Source organism: Propithecus coquereli, unplaced genomic scaffold, assembly GCF_000956105.1.
Source record: "Propithecus coquereli isolate 6110/MARCELLA unplaced genomic scaffold, Pcoq_1.0 Scaffold104, whole genome shotgun sequence".
NCBI lineage: Eukaryota > Metazoa > Chordata > Mammalia > Primates > Indriidae > Propithecus > Propithecus coquereli.
Window position 1 is genome coordinate 442769 of NW_012134303.1, and position 7288 is coordinate 450056.

Sequence of the window (7288 nt, forward strand, 5' to 3'; positions counted from 1 at the left end):
ACTTGTAATTAGCAATGAATTCCATACCAAGTCATTTGAGGGTTACAGGCCCAAGGACCAGTGTTCTGTTACAAGTTGCCAAAATAATTTTAAACAGTCTGAATCCTCTTGAAATATGATGGAATGAGTCAAGGTATCAAAACAAAATTCCAGGCATAATAGGAAGAACAGCTTAATTGATGCCTAGTTTTTAATGTCCTATTTTCAAAGACTTGTTTACAGATTGTGCAGCAACTTTGTTGTCCTTTATTCAAAATCTTCAAACTCCCTGCCCCCATGACTTCCTCTGAATCCATGACGAAATCCTCAAAGGGTGGTGAAGGCACCACCTCTGCCACCACCACGCCCTCTGCTATTAAGGGAACCAACACCTCCTCTGCCTCTGTACTTCCCACGGCCACGGTTTGGACGAAGGGGGATTCCAAATGTTTCAGCATTTAACCTTCTTTCTTCAGCCCAGGTTAGTCTCCATTCCGTATTACCATCACAAGAAATATTATCAAAGAAGGATTTAGTTTTGTCATAATAGCAATTAGGTCCAAGTGGATTTTCTTCACTGGCATTTCCTTTACTCTTCTGGGTATCAACTCCTGAGTCTTCTTTGCCTTCACTATTCACAGGCTTCTGTTTCTCATCTTCTTTTAATTTAAGTTTATTATGAAACTCTCTGTCAATCTCCTCCTTGTTAAATTGTGCATTTGCAGTTTCAAAGTCTTTCTCAAACATCATTGGGCCATCTCGCCATAGACCAAATCTTCCCCCACCATCTCGATGACCTCCACACTCTCTTCCTGGAGCCAAAGTAGCACCTGGAGCTACTTGTCTTTTGCTATCATTTTTGAGTTGCTCGTTTTCGGGACTTGAAACTTCGTGTACTTCAGCTTGCTTGTGCTCTTGATTCTCTGCTGCTTTTGGGCTGCTAGATGGCAAAGGCCTGGTTGATCCAAGGCTCCTCCCAACAGGTGCTGGAGCAGGTAAGTTGGCTGAGGGAGTCTGTACTCCTTGTTCCACGGTTGGGCTTTTTCTCAAAAGGTCTAACAGAGGGCTTGAAGGACCTTGATATAACTGCATATTTGGAGATTCTGTATCTTGTGTAAAGCCAAAACCAACTGCACTCATTTGGCATAACATACCATCGTTTGATGTTTCTGTTCCAAAGGATGTGAAGCAGCTTCCAGCAACACCAACAGTGCCAAACGGCTGCCCGCCTAATGAACTTGGACTGAACTGACTGTCCATCGGCATCATGCCAAAAGGTCCACAAGAACCCGCTGACTGGAAAGAAGAAGTAGATGAGCCTAGTGAAGGCTGAATGATCGCTGGGTCTTGAGGCAAGTAACATTGTGCTTCTGGTGGCTCATGAATAGTGAGCTCTTTAATAGTACTCCTGCGGAATATAATGTATTCAAAGACCTCATCTTGAGGTGGGACTGGATAATCTGTCAGTCTGTCTTCTGTACCAAAGGATTGAACTTGGGCAAGGGATATGGTGGAGTTCTTAGTGTCTATGTTGTGGAGAATACCTTCGTAACGGATCTCTGCCTTGGAGATGAGGGTGGTCTTGCTGCCAATGTAAGGTTTGCTCCAGCTCATGGCGCCGCCACCGCCGCTGCTGCCGCTCCAGGCAGCTCACAGAGAGGCAGATCCCACGACGCCGTCGCGGCTCAACACGCCCGCCCGCTCGCTCGCTCTAGGCACCTAACGCCGTTTCCTCAGACCCAACATGGCAACCAGGCCGCCTCTGCTACCCTCCCCCAGCCAACCGTTCTCAAGCTGCGCAGCTGCAGCGCGGGGCATGCTGGGAGCTCTTATTGTATTTAAAAAAACAGAAATTCTATAATCCTTGGCTAGGCCCTGTGCTTTATTTGCTCTCTCTTTTTATTTAGCATTTAGAATCGTTGTTGCCTTGCTCTAGTGGTTACTTTTATATTAATACTAGATTCTTTACTACATTACTTAATACCTTGATATGGAATGAAGTCTTACTGATGAATAGAGAAATGGTTAAATGATATAAACAGATAATTCACATACAAAGCAATATACATACTCATTGAACTTTCAAAAATATGCCAAATTAAGATAACTAAAGAAATGCAAATTAATATCCTGAACTATCATGCTGAGTGAAAAAGGCAAGTTGATGAAAAATATGTATAACAGGATAATTTGGGGGAAAGACTATATGCACATGAACATTTCTTGCAATATATGTACATGTGTATGTATATATTTTTATATATGTACAGTTGAACTCCATTTCTTCCCCTTAGTAGATGTGTGTGAACCTGTAGTAGTGAATTACCCTGAGTCTAACCTTGCTCATCTATAAAATAGGCATTTTGGTATTTACTTCAAAGAGCCATTATGAGTAGCAATACGCAAAACTATAAAAAGCATGTGATGGATAATACTTCCGTGAACGTATATATGGTCTCCCCTGTGTTTTCCCTCCCACAAGAGATGACTTAAATATGAACATCAATTAGCTGGGCATGGTGGCAGCACCTGTGGTCCCCTACTCTGGAGGCTGAGACAGGAGGATCACTGGAGCCCAGGAGTTTGACAGTGAGCTACAATAATGCCACTGCACTCTAGGCTCGGCAATAGAGCCAGACCCTGTGTCAAAAAACAAAACAACAACAACAAAAAACCCACAAAACATGAACATCTCACAGAGATCAATTGAATTTGAAGAAGTGGGATAGGAAATATATACATAATTATATGATGTATAACCTTGGGTGCCATTTCTTTGTAGGATGGGATACTCAGGATGGTGGAAGTGAGGAACCAAATCCTCACCTTGTTACTTTTTATTTTATGTGTTCTTTTCCTTTTTACCTTACATTTTGACACTGGAATAGGAACCTTCCTTTCAACCCCAGAAAAGAGACAGCACTGAACAACTGAGTACCAAAGGAAGATGAGTCTGCTGTACAACAGACGGAAATCAGGGGCCCTGGGTGGTCCTTACTTACAGGACTGTGGGGAGTCACTTTTCCTGTGTTGGCCTTAGCCCTTATACAGAAAAAGATTGTACGTCTCAATGGTTAGTGATAGGGGATTTGGGGTCAGAGTTTGGTTTAAACTTGGAATCATTTAAACTGGCTTCATAGTCCCTGGTAAATATTGAGTGTGTGAGACCCAGGTGTAATGAATATACATTTTATATGCATGCATAGAAAATATAATGGGAGGAATGCAAAAATATGATATTCTTTTTTTAAGTGAATGGTATGGTTGCTAACTAATTATGTATTTATCTTTGGACTTAACTACATATCTCAAAATTTCTAAATTAATGTGAATCATTTTTAAAACAGAGTTAAAGCTTATACAAACATTGCTTGTTATGAAATATTTCAGATGTAAAACTGTTAAAAAATACTATAATACACTTCTGTATACTCAAGAAATAAAACTTTACATATACAGTTGAAACTCATTTGAAGTACTTTCTGATTGTATTAGCCTCCTTCTGGCCCAGAGGTAATCCCTATTGAGAATGTTGATATTTCAATCTTAGTACATTTCTTTATGATTTTTATTACACATGTAAATATCCATACATGAAATATGGTATTCTTCTGTTGCATGTTTAATCTATAGTTATTGGGTTATCTGATAAGAAAAGGAAGAAACATAAAGAGAACAAATACATAGTCACATCTCAACAGTGTGACCTGCATATTTGTATGCAATCACAGCAACAACAGAAATAAATAAATGTGACCTGATCAAATTAAAAAGCTTCTGCACAGCCAAGGAAACAATCGTTAGAGTGAATAGACAACCTATAGAATGGGAGAAAATATTTGCATGCTATACATTCCATAAAGGGCTGATAAATAGAATCTATAAAGTACTCAAGCATATCAGCAAGAAAAAACCAAAAAAAACCATTAAAAATGGGCAAAAGATATGAACAGAAACTTTTCAAAAGAAGACAGACTAATGACCAACTAACATACGAAAAAATGCTCAACATCTCTAATCATCAGGGAAATGCAAATCAAAACCGCAATGAGATATCACTTAACTCCAGTGAGAAAGGCTTTTATCAAAAGGCCCAAAACAACAAATGATGGCCTGGATGCAGAGAGATAGGAACACTCATACACTGTTAGTGGGACTGCAAACTAGTCCAACCTCTATGGACCATAATATGGAGACACATCAAAGAACTCAAAGTAGAACTACCATTTAATCCAGCAATCCCACTACTGGGTATTTCCCCAGAGGAAAAAAAGACATTCTATAAAAAAGACACCTGCACTTGAATGTTTATAGCAGCACATTTCATAATTGCAAAGAGGTGGAAACAACTTTGCCCATCAATACATGAGTGGATTAATAAAATGTGGTATATGTATACCATGCAGTACTACTCAGCCATAAAAAAAATAATGAACTAATACCTCTTGTATTAACCTGGCTGGAACTGGAGAACATTCCAAGTGAAGTATCACAAGAATGGAAAAACAAACACACATGTACTCACCATTAAACTGGAACTAATTGAACAACACTTACGTGCACATATAGAAATAACATTAATTGGAAATCAAGCAAGTGGGAGAGGGGAGGAGGGGATGAGTAAATTCACACCTAATAGGTACAATGCACACTATCCGGGGGAGGGGCACACATAACTTTGACTCAAACAGTAGAAAAGCAATTTATGTAACCAAAGCGTTTGTACCCCCATAATATTCTGAAATTTTCAAAAATTGTAAAAATTAACAAAAAATTAAATTTAAAAAGTATATTTTTAAACAATTTTATGATGATACTAAGTAGATAAAAATTGAATTGACATAGCATTTATGTATGTGTATTTCTGTGTCCCCTCTAGATCTATCACCCCAAATACACACTCACATACGCAGCTTTATTTTCAATTCAGACAGGGGCTGAATTCCAATCTCAGTTTTAGAAATCCCGGAACATGATGGATGGACACAGAGAGATTGCTAAGATTACACCTTCCCAAACGCCCCCGCCCCCAGCCCGGTCTGAGACTTGCAGAGCTGCAATCCTGGCTCTGGCCACCAGGTAGCACACATCCAAAGTGTTATTTCTTGTTTAATGAAAAGTGCACATTGCAAAGAGTAATAAATGTCTTGGAATGATTTGTTTACTATAATACCAGTTCTGTTTGGAAGATTCACATGTATTTTAAATCAGTTCCATTTACTGTCCACCCCAAATCTACATCGCATTCACTGATCTATCTCTTTCCCTATCAGTGTAGGTTGAGGTGTCCACACTGTAGAGGGCTCTCTCCTAGAGAACAGGGCGTTCACCCTTCATTACCCGACCCCTGTACAGATTTCCCAGACCTTCTCCCACCCGCTCTCAGTCATCCCTCTCCAGGACACTATGGACACAGCTGCACAGACCCCACTCCAGCACCCCCATCCTCTATCAGTCACCTCCCACCTGCCCTGCAGTGCCTTATGGCTTCCCACCCGTGATTGCCAAGGCCCACTATAACTACCTGTGTTTCATCATATGAATGTCCCAGAGAATACAGACTTCTTTTATACCTATCAGTTTTTCAGATAGAATAAGAATCATTTTCTACGTAGATTCATAAGCTCAATTTTAGGACAGCTACTGTATTTTTTTGCTGCTTGCATGCTCTTGATGGTAGAGAATTTGGTAACGTTGGTACGTTGGTGCTACCTTGTAACAGAAGCCTGAACTGCTATTTAAACATCGCAGAGCCTCAGAGCAAGAAAATGGGAGGGAGGGGCTGTGGCTCAAACCCTCCAGACGGAGCTTTCTGAAGTCTGAGTGGAAAAAGGGGCATTCCCAGGCCAAAGAGACACTGATGGCCTCAAGAAAGGAAGAGGTGGCGGGAAAGCTCATTGCTTGCAGGTACACAAGACAGAGTCAGTAGGCCTGGGATAGAGCTGCAGTGTTATATACATTCATGTTTATATAAAACTTGCGAATCAAGGCCTTTGTATGAAAATATTTGGTCATTCTTGTGGTATAACACAAGACCAGGCCAACATTGTATTTTTGACAGCTTTCTTGCAATATAATTTACAGTCAATAAAATCCACATTTTAACCATACAATTTGATTATTTTCTTTTTAGTAAAATGTATGCAGTACTGCAACCCTCACCATAATCAAATTTTAGATGTTTACATCACCCCAACAAGTCCCACTGTACTCAGATGTAGTTAAATCCTGTACCCACCCCCAGCCCCAGGAACCACAGTTAAACTCTGTGACTCTGTGGATTTGCCTATTCTGGGCATTTCATGTAGATGGGATCACACAATATTTGGTCTTTTGCATCTGATGTCCTTCAGTTCACATGTTTTCCAGGTTCATCCATATTGTAGCCTACATCAGAATTCATTCACTTTTATGGCTGAATAATATTCTATTACATAGATATACCACATTTTGTTTATCCAAACAGCTGTCGATGGTCATTTGGGCTGTCTCCGGTTTGGGGCTATTATGAATGATGATGGTACATACATTCATGTACGACCTATTTTTTAAGTATAGAATTTATTTGGGCCCAAAACTTCTGGTTGGCCTCCCAGGAAGCATAGATTCAAGTTGCCCTGAATATATACTCTGATTAACAGCAGTTACAAGTGGGTTTTTAAGGAAAAAAGAAGAGGCAGTTCCGAAGTTGCTTACCAAGAATTTGCATTAAAATAGCATAAGCTATTGATTCGCTATCCATTGTTCCTTGTATCAGAAAGTCCAGGAAAATGAAGATAATGGGCGAAGCAGCTAGTGAGAAGCTAAGTACCTTTAAACAATTGCCCCTAGGCATGGGTGCTGAAGGGGGTCATGATGGAGGTCCCACACTCATATCTCTCTGGGCCTAATAAATTTTGTATGCCTCGCATAGCTCAGACTGCTCTGAGATATTTTTATTTTCTCATTTACCCCTTTTCATCAAGATCTTTTGAAGAAAGCATCATAGAGGCAGGGCACAGTGACTCACACCTGTAATCCTAGCACTGGGAGGCCGAGGCGGGAGGATCGCTTGAGCTCAGGAGTTCGGGACCAGCCTGAGCAAGAGCAAGACCCTGTCTCTACTAAAAATAGAAAAAAAATAATTAGCTGGGCAACTGAAAATAGAAAAAATTAGCCGGGCATGGTGGTGCGCACATGTAGTCCCAGCTACTCGGGAGGCTGAGGCAGAAGAATTGCTTAAGCCCAGGAGTTTGAGGTTGCAGTGAGCTAGGCTGATGCCACGGCACTCTAGCCGGGGCAACAGAGTGAGACCCTGTTTCAAAAAAAA

At 40.5% G+C, this 7288-nt stretch overlaps 1 pseudogene; it reads right to left on the bottom strand.

The window, feature by feature from the left end:
* Positions 1-306: 306 nt before the first annotated feature.
* LOC105811236 lies at positions 307-1593 on the bottom strand (annotated as a pseudogene).
* Between the last annotated feature and the right edge of the window lie 5695 nt (positions 1594-7288).